The sequence below is a fragment of the Plectrocnemia conspersa genome, unplaced genomic scaffold (assembly GCF_051122295.1).
Source record: "Plectrocnemia conspersa isolate PC_06_02 unplaced genomic scaffold, ASM5112229v1 ptg000006l, whole genome shotgun sequence".
Lineage (NCBI taxonomy): Eukaryota > Metazoa > Arthropoda > Insecta > Trichoptera > Polycentropodidae > Plectrocnemia > Plectrocnemia conspersa.
The window spans coordinates 12,280,568-12,300,558 of NW_028277170.1; the positions used below are offsets into that span (position 1 = coordinate 12,280,568).

Consider the following 19,991-nt stretch of genomic DNA (forward strand, 5'->3'; position numbering starts at 1 on the left):
ATATTGTAATTTTTATCTCCCTCTCTCTCATATTTCTTGCCAACGTTTCAACCCCAACATCAGAGAAAAAGACACGATAGACAAGCTCTCCAATCTCCCAAAACCAAAAACTTCGGCAAAAGCATAAACAATGACATACAATCACACGTTAAATAAATAAAACTATATGTATATATATATTGGGTTTATTCGCTTGCGTGTCAAAGTTCGGGCGTCTCCAAAACTATTAAAGATATGTAATAATATTTTTTAATAATCATTTCAAAATTGCATCAAATTACTTTTTACCAAAATTTTTAAATAGTTTTTTTAAATAAAAAAACTTGTTTTCTTTTTTAGTAGTTTTAGAGATACAAATAAGATCAATTTTACAGTAGACCAAGAATCGCAAAACCGAAATAAATATTTTTTTAACCCACGTAGTGTGCTATAAAATTGAATTATTAAAGCGTTTTGGGAGCAACGTGGCGATCTGAATTTGTATTACGATCCTTACACGTGAACTGCGAAAATTACCAGGGGATCTTTTGCGGCCCATAAGCGAAGAAATACGAGCGATATTTCAAGTTTTTATTTATATTTTTATGATTATTCATTTATTAACATATTGTTGATGTTTGCGGATCACATTCGTATTAATTAGGGAATTATAATTAATTTGGACAATTTGGTATTGTAGTTAACATTCTAATCAAGAGATATACGATCTTTGAAACATCAATAAAATAAAGTGGCCACTAAATGTAAATTGCCTATCTCAACAATTATCTTCATTATATTAAGGACAAAAAAATTATTGATATTTTTTTACATGAGCCAAAATTATGAATTTTATAATTTAAGGCGCATTTGTAGGACATGTTGATAAAGTAGTACTAATTGCAGTTTTCATCAGAAGTTTGGTAACTAATTCAAAACTATGATTCCAAAACAGAAATATTGAATTGCAATAAATATTCTAATAGTAAATCATATGTACTCAATACAAAATTTGATATATATCAAGATTCAAATAAATTTGACCGAAAAATTCACATTGAAATCGGTAGAATGGTTTTTGCGCAATCGCGCGACACATACATACAGATATCCACCATCTTGAAACCACTGAAACGTGATCAGTGTATAATATTTAATTAGCTCTCGCCGAAATTGTATTGTGTCACTGTTACAGCAAATAAATGTTTATAAATATATAAAGCTCGTATTCAGAACATGTTTTTACTGTAAGTGCATTTACACTATTCCACAATCGTATCCGGTTTGTGTGCCAAAAGTAGCGTAGTGTAAAAATAATTTCACTTTTAAAAATCGCCAGATATACCGCACCCGTATCAACAATCAATATCCCGAAATAAAATTAAAAATTAATCAAAGCACCTCCGATTTACGTAATCATATTTTTTCCGCAATATCTCATACGACAGTGTAAAATCGATGCATTCGTAACGCACACGAACATGACCCACTGATGGCGAGGTTAAGGGCGTGCGAGTATGCAGGTTCGAATCCCGATTTATAAAGAACGCATAGCTATATGCGCAAATATCATTAGATGCAGCGATACATACATACATATAATCAGTGGGCGTGTCATGATTTTGAATATACACACGCACCCACACACCCACACCCACACCCACACACCCACACATACACACATTCATACACACACATATATATATATATATATATATAGATATAAATATATATATATATATATATATATATATATATATATATATATATATATATATATATATATATTTTTTATATATATATATATATATATATATATATATATATATATATATATATATATATATATATATATATATATATATATATATATAAATATTTATATATTAATTTGTATGTATATATTGAAATGTAAATGATTTAAAAACTCGCAGTTGCAATTAAAATATATATGGGTCAAAATGGGAGACAGTTATAAATGGGACATACTAGCATGTATGATTTTTCGGTTTGCGATGTGAGGGATGGGGTTTGAGCAAGGGCGTCGATGCGTAGGGCGGATCGGTCATACCTGAAGAGCGGTGATGATCGGCTGCCGCCACTAGCGCATCGCAGGCTGTACGGGCGCTGACGCTGACGCTGCCCCGCGCGGTAAACACAGTGTGGTGTGTGCGGCACACAGGCTGCAGGTGACGCCCCAGCGCGTCGGTCGAGCGGCGGCCGAGCGTCGGCGTCGGCCGATCGATACTGTGTGCCGCGAGCTGCGCCCCGACACGCGCACTAGCCACCTCGGCCCGGACGCCCCTAACGCCACCTCCGCACATATGCACACAACCTCACCACCGGCGACCTGCACGGACTACGATCCCCGCTCCGGCCCAGCGCTGCATCCCCTGACGCGCGTAGCCGTGCCGTGCCGCTTCGCGGACGACCGTTCGCACACACGACCCGGCGCCGATAGAAGGACCGGCTCGATTGACGCGGCCGCCTATACGCCCATCCGGCGACTACGACGACCCGAATCGATGCGCTATAGGCGAAGCGGCGTCGCAGGACTCCTAAGGAGAGCCTTTGACGATATCTTCACATGCACTCGAACAAAAGATACGTCCTTAGCCCAGTGACGTTAGATTTACTTCGAGCCTAACCGACTAGAAAGAAGTTAATCTTTCAACTTTCCAAGTTAGGCTGAAACATGCAAATTCTAACTACAAAAACAATCTGTAACGATCATAACTTTTCCCACAAATATCAGTTAATTGTTTTGAATATGTCATCCATAAACGAATCTCAATCACACGCAGATTTAACAAGTCTTGTCTCATTGAACTAGGTCTCACGTTCCCAGCAACATTTAATAATACTGTTGTCACAACATGTACATTAGAATGTCCTTTATACAGGCCAACCATTTTTGTTACTATATACGATATGCATATCCTGTAAATTTATTACATTTGACTCTAAAAATTCATTAGTGAAATTTCAGCTCCCTAGGATAACGCTAACCCATGCCGAATTGACGACAAATAAAAAAATCAGCGCTTTGCAGATTTCCGTAGGCCTCACTTCGCCCGCCTGGGTGGCATACATTTACCCACTAACGTATGAAACTGAGAAACATGAAACATGCTTTTGCAAATATTCGATTGATAAAACATGTGTTTGTAATAAATCAGATACTTATTCCATACGTCGTGACGGATTTTTAAGGCGGTTAGTGAGAGCAAAAACGTGTTTCATGCTTAAAACTAAAAATTTATACTAAATTGATGAAATTTCAGTGTATTTTGAGTATTTTGAAAATTACTCGATTAATACTCGAAATTCGAAAATTTTGAAATATTTCAGAAAAAACAATAACTTTATTAACACTTTACCGACCGGCAGTTTCACTACCAGACTTACGCTAAATACCGGCACCTTTTCGCAAAACTTCGCGAATTTTACCTTTTTTATTTTAATTTATGTATCTTTTGATACGGTCCGAATATTTCGTTGAATTTTTCTAGACATGTTATAAATGTATCAATGCATCAATTCAAGGTATTATTAGATGGTTCTCAACATGTGGTTCGCCGGAAATAAAAAATAATTATTACTTTTCCTTATTATTAGATTTTTAAAATGATTATCTTGATTTTAAAATTATAAAAACGAATAACCTAGATATTTTAATAAAAATAATTTAAATTGAGTTACCCAGCGGTTCTCAAACTTTTTTAAATTTGTAAAAACTTTTTTCAAGCAAACTTTTCTTTTGTATTGTGACATTTTTACTAATACGAGTTTACTGATATATAATTCATTTGAAATAAAATATTCACTAACCGTTGTAATTCACTCCATCGTAATGTGAAATTTTCCAGGCACATACACAGATAATTTACATTGTCTTTCACGTGTAAATCACTTTTCACAATAACTAGTTATATAATGAAAGTTTAAAGTGTCTCAATTTTTTACTGTTTTTCGCAATTGCAACAATATTACCCCATATCGTTTATATTTGGTTTCAAATATTCGTAATTTTGCATTTTTCAGATATTCTGGTAAAACCCGATTCTTCCTTATGGTACCACAGATTCTATTTTTTTCATATATATTTTTTTTGCTATTTCAACACTGTTATAAAAATTGTTTTTTACGCTCTCCTATTGACCAAAATTCGGTTTGAATATACTTTAACCAATACTCTCATATAAAAAGATTGAAGTTATATTGTAAGAATAGCTATCATATTTTTAAGACATAGTGTAATATCGAAATGCAGACAAACTATGGAGCAATATGTAAGTTGCGATGTCTGTCCGTATTTATTTTTACGCTTATTTTTCCCTGAGAGATGAATTGGCTTATTTTGTATTTTTGGCTTGACCTAATGAAAGTTCTAAAACTAATTATAGTTTAATTATGTTTAGATTTGAACAACAAATGAACGTTTCGCCACTGTCAACTTGAGTTTCATATACATTTTAAAGCAGCATATTAGCGCTTCTCAGTTAAATTATATTTTCACTACTAGAAATATATATCTACTAGTGAAAATGTATTTGGAAATTAACTTCGCTGTAACATTTATACATCGGATGTAAATAAATAATGATAAGTATGTAAATATAAATATTATTACATTTAGAAAAGTTGAAATCATATAATTTTAATAGCACCTGCCAGATAATTTATATATTTACTGGTAAAAATATATATCTACTAGTGAAATGACATATTTAAAAAAAAAATTTTGTATTGCTACGAGTCTCTTTTTTTCTATATGTTCTTTTAAAAATAAACAAATGAAACTGAATATATTATTTATTTATCCAGTTGTCAAATTATCGATTATACAATCTATAAAAACATTAAATTTATATAATTCATCTGGTGCTGTTGTTGATTTTTTGTTATTTCTTTGCTTCTTCTTTAGGTATTTGTTCTGAAGTTTCATATTGAATACCCAAATTTACTGCTACTAATTTACATTCGTTGAATATTTTCTCTCATATTTTTTAAACGTTGAAAACTCAATAAAGTCAATAAAAATTTGTAAAGAAATTGTATCACAAACGAAGTCGCGACAAAAAACTACAATCTGTCCCTTCGAATAACAATATTTATTGCTAAAGTACTACCAAGAAAGTGTGTGTTTTTGAAGGCAATGTTCCGCTCTTTTTATTTCTTGTATTAATATAAAAAAGCTAACGGAACTTATACCTGAAATACATTAGTATATAGGTACATCTCAAACAACTGTAGTTTAGTTCAGATTTATTATTTGAGGTCTGATTTAATTTTTTTATAAATATATTCTTGTTATGAATTTTTCCAGAGTTGGGCTCCTCAAGAAGAACGGACCCCGGGATGGTCTCCTCTCACCGCTTTTCTCGTTGCTTAAATTCCATGCATGTAAGTAATTTTGTTTTATTAATAATTATAAATGAAAAATATGTGGAAGGTCATCAACCTTACTCTTCGATATTTCATATTTTTGTTAAGATAAATTATTTGCTACACTCTCGCATCACTGGACTAAGTATTTTTCTCTATCTCTGTCTAAGCTTATCATCGAGCTTATTTACGCTAGCTTCCAATGTCAATAAGGACTTTTCACCCGAGAGGCGTTGTCAACGAAACGGAAAGCCCACGTACTTTTAACGTTAACGTGTTTATATCCATCAGAGCAAAAGACGACTGTCTGTCTACACATTTTCAAATGCACCTCAGAATACCAGCAATAAAGTCTAAGGTTGATCCTTTGTCTCACACTAGTAAATCAACCGAAAGAATCGACTTACAACATTCGAGAGGCATTCGAATGATCTGGGGTTGTGTTGAGCTTAAAGCTTCTGTGAACATTCTCTCGAGAACATAAATTAGATTAACACATGGATCACTGAACAATAATTACATGAAAATACATCGATCTAATCAAAGCTGTTAATACTTTTTCCATTAAATTAAATATTTTAATCAATAGATGAGCCGTTGATTATGAAAGTGAGGCGAGTCCATTTGGTAAATGAAAAGAGTTAAAGCTAATTTTCATTAGCTTTACCGACTTTACCGACCTTTACCGACCGGCAGTTTCACTACCAGACTTACGCTAAATACTGGCACTTTTTCGCAAAACTTCGCGAATTTTACCTTTTTTATTTAAATTTATGTATCTTTTGATACGGTCCGAATATTTTGTTGAATTTTTCTAGACATGTTATAAATGTATCAATGCATCAATTCAAGTTATTATTAGATGGTTCTCAACATGTGGTTCGCCGGAAATAAAAAATAATTATTACTTTTCCTTATAATTAGATTTTTAAAATGATTATCTTGATTTTAAAATTATAAAAACGAATAACCTAGAAATTTTAATTAAAATAATTTAAATTGAGCTAACCAGTGGTTCTCAAACTTTTTTAATTTTGTAAAAACTTTTTTCAAGCAAACTTTTCTTTTGTATTGTGACATTTTTACTAATACGAGTTTACTGATATATAATTCATTTGAAATAAAATATTCACTAACCGTTGTAATTCACTCCATCGTAATGTGAAATTTTCCAGGCACAAACACAGATAATTTACATTGTCTTTCACGTGTAAATCACTTTTCACAATAACTAGTTATATAATGAAAGTTTAAAGTGTCTCGATTTTTTACTGTTTTTCGCAATTGCAACAATATTATCCCATATCGTTTATATTTGGTTTCAAATATTCGTAATTTTGCATTTTTCAGATATTCTGGTAAACCCTGATTCTTCCTAATGGTACCACAGATTCTATTTTTATTTCATATATATTTTTTTTGCTATTTCAACACTGTTATAAAAATCGTCCATATAAAGATGATGCCATTTGTATTTATTGTCTGATGTTAGATGTGATATTGAATCTTGTAACGAAATTCCAGGTCCTGAATATATTTTAAATTTCGATATGTATCCTGACACTAATTCACATACCATTCTTATCTCTATACCGTACTTTGTGAGCTTACTGGGGTTGTATACGTGAAAATTTAATCTTCCACACCATGGGATCATACCCTCATACAGAGATATGTTTTGGCTTGGTTTGTACATATTTTTTAATCTTTCGGAGAAATAATCAATTATTTTTTGTACTTTGAACAGTAATCCTACATTATCAGGAACATTTTCATTATTGGAAAAACGCAGGTAACGTAATATTTGATAAAACCTATTTCTACTCATGGTTTTTGTAAATATCAAGGTTCCTATTAGTGGATTTATTGTCTAATACAGGTGTAATGAGCCTTTTTTTACCAGGCCCATTAGCAATATCAACTCAAACCAATTTTTTAATTCTGGTACCGTTACATCCACCCATTTTTTAGATTTTATTTGCAGTTTGTATCTGTTGATGTGTTGATTATGGTGTCTATTCGTTTCTTCTGCAATAACGGGAAACAAGTCATCTTCAATAAAGTTTTGTGTCTTGTAAAGTGTCTTCTAAATATTTTTCTTGTTCATCTTCCTCATTGTTCATGAGCATCATAGCATGTGGACGATTTCTTTCATGAACAGAGGAGTCTGAATCACTATCACTATAATTTTCATTGTCACTTGGAATATCTATATATATTTAACACTATATTAAATAACATAAACTGTAATTATTTTCACGTAGATTCTACACTCGTATCTAACTAAAAAACTATGTTTTATAAACGGTTCGTAATATTTTTCGAATATTCACTCGAGCACACGAAAACCAGATGCACTTCACACGATAGTATAACTTAAACTTAATTCTCATCCATAAGTTTTTATGTGTATCGTGCTAATAATTCAAAAATAATAACTCGAAATAATTCCCACTTTCTAAAATAATGTGTCACTGAGATTCGGTATTTCCAGTAAGCCAGTATTATCTGACGGGAGATAATATTTACTCACAAAAAATATGTTGGAATTTCCTTATAGCAGGATAGAAAAAAATACAATAGAATCTTACTAATCTGACAATCTTGAGATTATCAGTAATCCAGTACTATCTAATGGTTAATGATATGATAAATTATTTTTAATTGACGTTTATGCCCGAAGTCCCGAGCTAGAGCGGTTACTATCAGGTAATACTTTTTTCACATAGTTTCGGTCGTCAGCTATGCTAGTGAGTACGACGGAGAAATTTCTTTTGTGTTTTGTGTCCGACAGTCCCGATTTATCTAATTTATGACAACGAACAATATGAAATATCAAAAAAAAAACATTTTAGGTTTTATGACTATGTAGTTGTAGAGTGTTGTAATTTTTTTATACTGATCTTTCAGCTAAAAATATAAACCAAAACAATTGTGTATTTTAAAGGCATTTAAAGTAAAATCAGTTCTTTGCAAACCGTTTAGCTATAGAGAGAAAGGGGATTCACCCAAATACATATTCGAAGGATATAGATTTAAATTCTTTGCACGAATCAGAGGAAGTAGAAGATTATATATTATTAGAAAACAAATCAATTCAAGAAGAATAAAAAAATGCTATTTTGTCAATAGTCGAAGGAAATAAGGGAAAAGCAAAGAAGGGAAAGAATGAAGAGAACATAAAAAGAGAGTTCAAAAAATTTGATATCTATAATAATATAACGGGTTTCATAAATGGAATAAAAAAGCACCTTCGTACATATAGAAATAAATTATAATATTAAGACTTTATTATTGTATATTTTTATTTTATCTTTCTGTTATGTATTTTTTATATATTTTTATATATGTTTACTAAATTTGTTAGATGTAAAGATTAGCTATTAAGCTAAATAAATTAATAAAATAATAATAATAATAAAAAGAAGCCTTATTCAACGCATTGATGACAATAAGACTATCAGCAACGGAAAGGGTTTTTTCCACAACGGGAATAATAAAAACAAAACTTCGCAGTAATATTAAATTCGAGACATTTAATGCATTATTGTTTTTAAAAAATATGTTCTTAAAGTTAAAATAAATGTAAAAATTACTATAAGTCTTTTATTTATTTATTTATATGTGCACGAATTTGAATAATAGATATTTTGGTACATTTGATAAATACTCAAGAGTACTCGAGTACTCGAGTATTTTAAAATTTTAATATTCGATACTCGAGTAGTTAATGGTTCAAGTAATTGGATACTCTAGCTTATATGCCAACTAAACCTTTCGTCTTCTTCTTATGTTATATCTTTCTTTATATATAATGGTTCGGGAAATTGATAAAATTCTCTCTTCAGAAGGTTACGATGGAGAAGATCAAGTTTTTCGATAAACAAGGACACATTATTTTTACAAATAATAAGTGGCAGCTTGAAGCTGCAAGTTATATTCATTAAATCATTTAAAAATATCTGCTAAATAAAAAGCATCATGCTTAACTGTTTTCAATTGTTGGTAGATATCTTCCTCGTGATTTTCCTTTAAAAACTGCATGATATTGTCATATAATGCTACAAAGCGAGACAGGCATGCACCTTTAGAGAGCCAACGAATTTTTGTGCGTAAAAGTAGCCTTATAAATTGTTCATCATTGTCCTCGCACAAAATTGTTATTTTAAAAATAAGATTAAATCTTAATAACCGTCTCAGTTATAATAGTAAACGATGAGTGTAGACTTGCATTTAAATTCTTAGCCACAAGATATTGTTTGTGTACCACACAATGGACACATAAAATGATTGTCCAGTGAATCCACAATATCATTTAATCATTGATGGTGCTCCATCAGTAGCACATGCCATTGGTTAATGATATAATATTTTTTTCAAAGTATAATTTCACAATATTAAATATTAATTCTTTTGTGTCAATAATTAAATTCACAGTGAATAACATTTCTTCTTGCAGTTCATGAATATTATCCGTGCCGTATAAGTGCCGTACAAAGACCATCAGTAGAAAATTATTATCCACATTAATAGACTCATCCAGTTGTATAGAAAATGAAGTGTTCTGTAGAATAGTAGCAAGCTTTCTTTCAACGTTAGTTGCCATTTCATAAATTCTTCTCCTAACGGTAGTATCACTCAGGGTTAGTGTTTTTAATTTATCTGGTATATCCAGGCACATTATCAAGGTTTCTCCAATGTGGCTTTTGCCAGTTTTAGCCATGTGATATGATGTCCATGTTCATTTTTTGCACTTTGTTTCTCAACTAAAGTCCATATCCATATATCTTGTAAAATAGTTTTTGATGTATTTATTATTTAAAGAATAAACGAATATTTATTTACATTGATGACATTTTTTGTTGTTGCTGCATTGCATTGTAATTAAAGGTTAATATTTTATGAACGTTAGTCGGTTTCTGTTTTTATTGGTTGTACTATTATTTATAGCCAAGAATACAGTCTTACAAAAGTATGTAGAGTTAAAAATTGTAAGTAAAGCCATCGCTATTTTTTTCAAGATGCAAAAGTTTCTGGTAATCTAAGCACTTAAAATGTATTCTTTATTTATTCTGCAAACGATTTCTTTCTAGATTATTAAGACCATTAGACATCTTAAGAAAATTTCATTGAACATTAAGTCGACAATTTCTTGAACTCAGATGCCGTCTTACGCTTCATTGAGTTGTATTTCATAATTATCAAATTTCATCTTTTGAAAACTATTTAATTTCAAAATACTGTAGACAACTACATTCGGACACATATTTGTCTGTTCCAGGAGTCTAAATTGATTAAATCATTCGCCGAACTGCTCAACTAACGAGTATAAATTATGCTGGTACTTTATTGTCATTGACTCCATTTAATTTTGCACAGGTGCTTGCCTTCTCAAAATACGTTTTTACTCAAACAAAATACTTAATACAAATAATATAATAAATAAAATCGTCTTAATATAAATATATAAAAATATATATAATATTTACATCTCGCTTAAAAATTTTAAGTTTACTTTTAAAGGCTTTTATGCATACAAACATAACGTTAATGCTGTGTCGAGGCAAAGAACTGCGGCTATATACCCGACTCGCTTAAAATCACGCTCTTCGTCGGTGCAGGCAAGCGGATTTTGCAGTCGAAGGATCCAAAGTAATGCGCTTCTTTGATTAAAGAGGCAAAATAGTTTCCGTGATATTCTTGTGCGATTTTTTGACTCAGTTAGACACACGATATTTTTATTTGTTTCTCTGTCAGAAGGATATTGAAGCTCGAAAATTCAATCTTTATCATTTAACATTTCCTTAGTATAGGTGTGTTGGTTAGCTCGCAAATATATGCATGCTATAATTGTTTGCTTTCTGTCATAGGTATGGGAAAATTATCTTTGCAACCCGATGATTCATCGTTTCTTTCGAGGTAATGCACGGTCGTAATTCGCTTGCAATTGTTTACTTCCATGAAATACGCTATATTTGTTTTATTTATTTTACTATTTAAGTGATTGTTTAATTCGATAATTTAATCAAGTTTTTTCTGAACAAATCCCAATTAGTTTTATGATTATATAAAGTCCGAGTTTCTTGTTTGTGGATTTAATTCGTTTGAAATTTTACTAGTATCGGCGAATGATCTGATGCTAGCTCGAAACATGATTCAGCTAAAATTTGTTTTACATCTATGTTTTTACAATGTTCAAGTCAATCCATTCAGGTAGTTTTTTTTTATCGGTTGGCCAGTGTGTTGCTTATCCTGTGAATATACACCTCAACTAATTTTTCACTGCCGCTTCGTACAAATATTTTGTATTGTCAAAACTCCTCCTAAGAGTTAAAGAGGATTTTTGGCAATTTAATACCCTCCAGAACATATTTTCTACAGAAAAATTAATAGTTTTATTTTTTCTTGTTGTATTTTGGGGGACAATATACGGCAAAAGCGTTAATGGCGAATAACGATCTTGAATTTTGACGTTAATTACCTTTTATTATTTTTCTTAAAAATTTTATTCTTCATAATGTTAATAATTGTTTTAAGTATTGCTGCTTTGTTAATATGTACAGTTCCGTCTGGGTATGTTGTAGTATAAATGCAGTATCCAGATTTTTTTTTATTTCTTGTCTGTGTTGTGATACACCGTTGGCGTTCCACGGGGCAATATTTAGTAAAACAGTCACTGCGCAGTTTTTTATAAGAAACTGCTTTTATAATAAAAACTTCTTTAAAACACTACGGCGAACAAAAATAGGATAAATATTTTCTTTAAGCCACCAATGTCAATTTCGAAAACAGCATAAGGCCAATAAATTTAACAGCTATATATAGTTCTCCCAAACACCAAATAAAGCAAAAACAATATGCAGATTTTCTCAAGACACTGGGAAATAGAATTCTCGTCGGAGGTGACGTTAACGCCAAACATCCTTGTTGGGGTTCGCATTCACAAACCCCCACCCTTACAGGCCGACAATTATACCTATCACTCCAATAAAATACTTTAAAAGCAATAACAACAGGTGAGCTTACATACTGACCTTCATACCGCAGAAAAAACATACTTAATTGACTTTGGTGTAGTTAAAGGAATCCCTGATTTTTTCTTTAAGGCTCAATCGAATTTTGACCTTTTATCTAATCATTCCTTTATTCTAATACACTGATTTATAGTTTGAATAAAAAACCTAACGCACCAATTTCGCACAGTAAAAGAACAAACTGGAAAATATTTGTGCAGAAATTAAATTATTAAAATAGCTATAATATCCCGTTAAAAACAACAAAGCAATTGGAGGACGCAATGGCGTATTTGAAAAAAAGTATTTAAGATGCAGCATGGTAGGTATACAATGCCAAATTATGGTTCGGTGAAAATTTTTCTCGGGACAATTGCTCTCAGGATAATTGCTTTCACGGACAATTGCACTCAGTGACTATTGCTTTCACGGAAAATTGCACTTAGGGAGTATTGCTCACACAGAAAATTGCTCTCATATATTTTTTTAATTTGCTATGTGTTCATCAGCAGTATAAATTTCAAACAAAATCAGAATTCAAACAACGACACTAAGAAAATATTTCAAATCGATGTTTCGCGTATTACGTTATAAAAACTAGACACATTTTTAACTTCAGAGAATTACTAAGCTAGTCTCAAATAAATGTTTGTTTGCCGAATAGGCGACTGGAATTTCACCAAAAGAGACATTTTACCAAAATAGACAAAACATAAACACTTTATTGTGAACATTGATTACTTAACAGCTTAACGCCCGAGGACTTGTATAAGAGTCTTGAAAGAACACTGTTTAGTGGCCGTTAACTCAGGCATGAGTCCTGCGTCATACGTTTTTTTTTATTAAAAAAATACTAAGATACTATCAAGTTTGCCTTTATATTATAATCAGAAATAGTAGTATTCGATTTCTACGTACTATCAAATAAAAAATAAATTATTATTTACTTAAAATTTTTTTAAAAAGTGTCATCTTATCCCATTGCGACTAAATGTAATGAGACGTCGCCATATTGGGCTACATATTTTTTTTTCATTCAATGTATAAAACATAATCATTTATTTCATATAAAAAATATTATTTTATTTTACACGTCTTTAACAAAAATAAATTTCAGGGACAAACTGTCAGGCTAGGTAAACATAGAACCACTATAATCAAAAGAAATCGAAACATCCTAGTTGATAATATATCAATTAACAAAGTTTTTCAACCTAAAATTCTGTATGTGATTGCAAAATTAAAAAGTAAATTTTTTACGATTGGTAAAAAAAATGAAGATAAATAAAATACAACAGTAATCAAAGAACTTCCAAAATATATCATCCATTAACTTACGAACATTTTTACCGGGTGTTTGTTATTTTGAAATTTCCACACCACTTGGAAAAACGCAATAATTCACAGATCAAGAAACCAGAAAAAAAGCTACAATTCAGATTAATTATCAGCGTATTTTGAAATAATTGAAAAAAAATATCATTGCACTCAAAAGAATCTCTGAGGAATAAAATCAAGAATTAATATATATGTATTTTTCATTCTAATATTTTGTGTAAATTGAAAACGGTTGCAATGGTTATAAACCAGTTATTTATAATTTAATAATATGTATGTTCAATGTAATGCTTCTATAATTTTTTGGATGAACGATTTATTAAAAATATCCGTTTATAATGTAATATAATTTGCACTCACCAAATTTTTCGGCGTCCTGTTTCTGTTTCAACTGTCACGGATACTTATAAACCACATTATATCTCTATTTATATTTACTTTTATTATTTACACTTTTTTATCTGCAATATTTCAATATTTTTTGCTACCTATTCGTCAATAATAAGAGGAATTTCACAACTTCTGCACATTCATGCTGTATCTTTCCTTATTCCACGTGCAGTGTATCTTTCTTTATTCCACGTTACACTTTTTATTTTTCAGCTTATCCAAAAGTCTTTCTGGTGGATCGACAGCACAAGTACGGCAAGATGGTGAAATGTCTTCAGAATCGATAGATTCTACTGAATTCTGCATCCATAGTTCAGCCTTACTCAAAAGAAAATCTCTGAATTTAATTTTGCTGTTACGTTTCAAATTTTGATAGACACTGAACGAATAAAACAATGCGCATTGAAATAAATAAAAAAACAATATTTTTTGTTTATTCTATTGTTTTTCAAAATAATACGTAACTATGTATTGATTGATGCGAGCATCACCTCATATATTTATTACAGTCCATTATACATTGAGGCTCATATATTGTTCTGATTTTTTTCCCGTGTCTATCATTTGGCTGTTATAAAAGGTAGATATCATTCTGAAATCTCTTTTCTTATTTGTTTTCTAAATTTGGATAAGCGTTTTACCTTCTTTGCCATGTTTTATCTATAAAAGCCTAAATTTTTTTAGTTTTGAGATTCTATTTTTCCGGATTGTTCCGCAAAGTACACTTTTTCGTAAAAATAAATATTTTGCGAGTAAAACGCTATTTTAAAAATTGTCAGCATAAACCCGGTGCCAGTTGTCCAGATAATTGGTTTAGTATTTTCATCGCCGTGTTTACTAATCTTCCTGCATATCCGGTGTATATTTTTAAATTACAAATACAACCGGTATCTGATTCGCAAACCATTCTATTCAACATTCCATATTTGGTTGAGGACTGAATACATGAAAAGTAAGTCTACCCAACCTTGGAATCATTCCCTCATCCAGAGAAAGGTTTTTCTTTGACTTGTAAACATAATTGAATTTTCCTAAATAATAATCAAAAATTGTTTTTTTTTCGCCAGCCTATCTGTACTATTTTAAATTGTTGCTTTTTAACGAAATACAAAAAAGTTAAAAGTTATTCGAAATATCGGCGTCTTGATTATGGGGTTTGTTAAGCTTATGAACTATTATAATAAGTAAACTAAACTACTACCATTGTGCGTTTTTTTTATATATTTTGTATTTGTGAGATGTTTGCCGATGATATTAATTTGTTTTCGAAACTATTATTTCGAACATATCATCGCCATTAAATACATTAGCCACTTGTCTGATGCGTTTACTATTATTGGGAAGAACTTGTTCCCCTAGAATACATTTAAAATCTTAAATATCGCTTGTTGGATCAAATTCACTGCAGTCTTTCTTTTTTTTTAAAAACACAATCACAAAATATCACTGAGAGTAGAACAATTTTCGCGATACGTTTCGGTCGATAGTTCACAAGTGACTAAATATACTGCATTCATTCGATTGTAAAGTGCATACTGTGTGGAATTCCCTAATTCGAAGTGGGTCATATACTCTAACATGAATTTTCAAAAGGTATGTCTTAATATTATATATTTATGCGAAAAATCATAAGGAAGCTCCATAATAAATTTAAATCAACTATCATAATTGGTTTACAAGTCATAGAGAATTAACTAAAAAATATAATTGTTTGCCATTATTCTGCAAAATCACCCGGCAACCAAGCAAAGCTCGGCAAAAAAACCCCGGGCGGTAAGCTGTTAAAAGTGTGTATCTTTTGATACAATGTAAATATTTTAGTGATTTTTTAAGTCATTAAAATTGTATCAATGCATCGATTTTAACAAATATTTATTGGTTTTTAATAAGTGTTTCGTTAAGAATAGCAATTAAATTATACTTCCAAAAGTCAGTAATATTATTAACATGCGTAAAATTGTATGTGATGACGTCATGTTTCGTGAGTGTTGATGTCATGTTCTTGATGACGATGTAACGTCTTTATGTTAACAAATATCGAAAGGTTGTCATTCACACCCTTCTTAGGAAAATGTAATGTCTAGCTGATGGCTTCCGCAGAAATCACTTGATGATATTTCAACTTAATAGTTTGGCGGAGCATATATGCGTTAATTTTAATATGTAAAAAAAATATTTTACCGTTTCTATGAACACGCTACTGTGGGCAAGGTTGGGAGAGAATTTCTCTTAAAGAAAGTCTACTAGTCCTATGTTGGAAAATGACTTCTTGAGCGAATCGGCCAGTTTCCATAAAAAGTTATCTTCAGTGGCCAGAGAATTGAGTTTTGAATCTAATTGTTAATTGTGAAACTCTCGAAACGCTTTCTTGATGATTATTTTCTTTCAATTTTGTCCGTTAGGTCACCATAGCGGTGCCAGGGTTTGCGGAAATGATTTTTAGTAGAGATCGGCAATCTCGTCTCTAGGCGGGGGTGGGTTTTTGTATTGGCGATTGAAGTAGCAGTGAAATTTAATGCTGCTGAGTAATTGAGTTGGGGTTTGGACTGGTGTCTGGACGTTGGTGGCTAAGAAGTGTGGAACTATTGTATTCATCTCTCAAAATATGCTCAAAAGCTAAGACTAAATTATAAATAATTCTAAAGCGTTCTGGAAATTCATTAACACTAATCGCGCTACTCGGTTGATGCTGAAAGTTATGAGCTTCCATAAAAAACTTTGAACAGTTCTAAACATAATGTTACAGGTTGCGCGCAATATTTCCGTTCTGTGTACGAGAAATCTTTTTCGCCTTTCGTTCAGCTGATTCTTTATTCTTGTACTTAGTATTCAGTATTGACCATCAAAGAAACTGAGCGCTTTGAGAAGTTAAAGATTTCTAAGTTCTTTAGGGCCTGATTTGATTCCCTATTAAATTTTTAAGATTGCTAAGTCAGTACCGCTGCTATTCTTAAACGTATTTTTGCTCCGTTCTCAAGACGCCATCTTTGTAACTGCATAAAAGTATTTTCTATTTATAAAATGGGTATCAAAAAACTACATGCTGAAGGGGTGTGACTTTGCTCTCCGATTGACGTCAGAAAAAATTACAATTTTGTACATTTATAATTTTAGCATAGTATTGGAATACGACTCTTAGAAGTCAAGGAGTATTTTCTGGTATGTCGAGTTATGATTGTCGGCTGAGTGATAGTAAAGTAGTTGGCAATGTTATTGTGATGTCGTGTTCTCGTGTTGCTCTCTAAGGGACCTGCTTTTGCCGCCCTTTCATGATGTGCGAGGTCCTAATTTTCATTATGGAGGTGGTACTTTTGATGGTTAGAGTAACATACGACTTCGGCTACCTCTCTTGGAGGAGAAACTAATTTTGTCGTTCGTGTCCGCACGAGCAACCCAAGTCATCCCTCGGGCAAAATCTGTGTCAAAAATGTTTGTAACACATTGTTTAAAAATATCTCATCCCTTTTTTCTGAGAACTATCGAACATTTTTTTACTGATGTTTAATATTATTTTTTTTATACATATATAAATAAATGTATGTATATATAGATTTATATGGCAACGTCACAAATTTGCGCGGACAAATAGGCGTGCGTCAAAAGAGCGCTGCTTTATAAGCGCTGCGTCATAAGAACGTTTACCAAAGTAGCGCTGTAACAAAATAGCGTGCGTCAAATGCGCAGACAGTCATATGAGCGTTTGACAAAAGAAAACACGTCATAAAAGCGCAAAAATACTTGGAGAAAATGAAGTAATAAATATTTTAGGAATTAGGTATACAAAGAATATGAATATTGTGAGAAATATAAAAAGAAAAAAATCACGAGATATAGGCGGTAAAATTAGTGTTTTATGTGCCAGAGCGTAAAGACGATTAAAATGATTAGCCAATGAAAACATCATTATTTATTAATTATTACGTACATACGAAGGTATTGCTCCCCATCCGCATACGTACGATCTACATATATTCTTACTAAAATGAAGCACTGATTTTGAATTTATCATTAGATTTGTTCTGTAATGTTTCATTAAATTGCCAAATAATTATCGACTCGACTTGCAATGAATGCGTACAATTATAGGGCAGGTATATGGCCTGCCAGACCTTTTTTTTATTTATTTTAGACAACTACACTTTATTGTGAATGGCAAAAACAAGCGCAATATAAATTTTAATAATTTTTCTTAAATACTTTTTTTATTAGTCTGATATTCAGTTTTAATGTGTTATTACTAGAGACCTAAATGTTTTGCGATTACGATAAAACTTTTTTTTGTGAATTTCGTGCTTCATCCATTCTAAAAAGGGTAGTATTACGCTATTTTGTTACAGCGCTACTTTGGTAAACGCTCTTATGACGCAGCGCTTATAATGCAGCGTTCATATGACGGCGCTCATTTGACGCACGTTTTTTTGACCGGCTGCCGATTTATATACATACACAGAAATGGGAGTTTCAGTCGGTCCTTAATCATAACATGTATCTTATTTTCTTTTTATTAATGCTTATTTCGGTAGCAACACAATTAGTAAATATTTACAAATGTGTGTTATTATGTATTTGTCTGATTATGTGTTTGTATGTAAATATTAGTATCTAGTCTTTATTTATCTGCTGTTGTGTCCGTACGCGGTGAGATTGAGTGGTATCTTTAGAAATTATCTCCACGGCAACGTTTAGCTATGTATTATATATTAACAGCCGCATAAATAATATTTATAAACAAATATAAAATAATATATTTGTTACACAATCTACACAAGCTACGTTGTAATATCATACAGTTATAAGAATACCAAAATTAATAATTCGATGATTCCAACAGTACAATTCATGGGGTTTCTTATTCTAGTTATTCTAATAACGCGGCCGAGTTCAGACGTTTGTTGGTTATATGGTGTTGTGAATAACTCGCTAGTAGTTGGTGTGTTATGTTTTGCTTACATATATGTTGTCGTGAATGTAACATCTTAATCAAATTTCTTAAAATAAGTATCCTTTTTTTGTATTGATTTTTTTTTATTGAATTATCCTAAAATTTCTCACCGCCTATTAACACAATGTGTATAACGTATGAAATGTATAAGTAATATTTGTAAAAGAGCCAGCTTCAATTTCACTATGTATTGTATCTTATTAATCAATAGACAAGCAGTATATTATTATAAGTAAAGGAAATCTGATACGGTTAATTAAAATGTCTTTTAACTATTCAATAAAGAAAAAAATATCATAACAAACTTGACGGTAATATATATCGGTAATAATTATCTTTATGTGTGTGTTTTTAGTACAATATTTATTACCGTCATGGTGATTATGATCTTTTATATATAAATACATACATATATATTATTATATCTATTTACATATATTTGAAATCTCGGGATTCATCGCGATTTTCACTTACTTTCTTTCTATATTTCGGCTGTGATTTTCCAGCCATGATCACGAATTATCCGTAACTGCCGCTCTAGTATTTGATCTTGTCATATATACTCGTTTCGGTCGGGCAATATTAATAACTATAATTAATTGTCCATTTGCCCCTGATGAGTCATTCATTAATGTGTATTTTTAACTGTGTGGCAATTAGGTCGGTGACATTTTTATGTGATTTTTCCGTGAAAACTTTGTTTTTGAATTTATTTCACACGTTACTTAGCTGTTTAAGATTTGAGCCTCTTTCTACTCGCATCTCGAGTTTATTCAAAACACAAGATCAACATCTGTGATCGAAACGTCGGCAAACGACAAAAATCGAAATCGCGGAAAGAGACTTTCCGTGTACTTTATGAATACACGTTGAAGCTTATATGCATTAACCTTTTGAAGAACTCTCTTGTGTAAATAATAAATGTAATTTCTAGTTTATAT

The 19,991-nt window shown here is 31.4% G+C and overlaps 1 protein-coding gene across 5 annotated transcripts in view; it reads right to left on the reverse strand.

The window, feature by feature from the left end:
• Glut1 (Glucose transporter 1) overlaps nucleotides 1-19,574 on the reverse strand; it is a 65,497-nt gene extending 45,923 nt beyond the window's left edge. For 4 of the 5 annotated variants that reach the window (XM_088187948.1, XM_088187947.1, XM_088187944.1 and 1 more), the window contains exon 1: nucleotides 2,051-2,447. The gene's annotated coding sequence lies outside the window, so the exon portion shown is untranslated. Of the gene's footprint in view, nucleotides 1-2,050; nucleotides 2,448-19,524 lie in introns of those variants that run through there. The other variant, XM_088187946.1, reaches the window with a different exon arrangement.
• Between the last annotated feature and the right edge of the window lie 417 nt (nucleotides 19,575-19,991).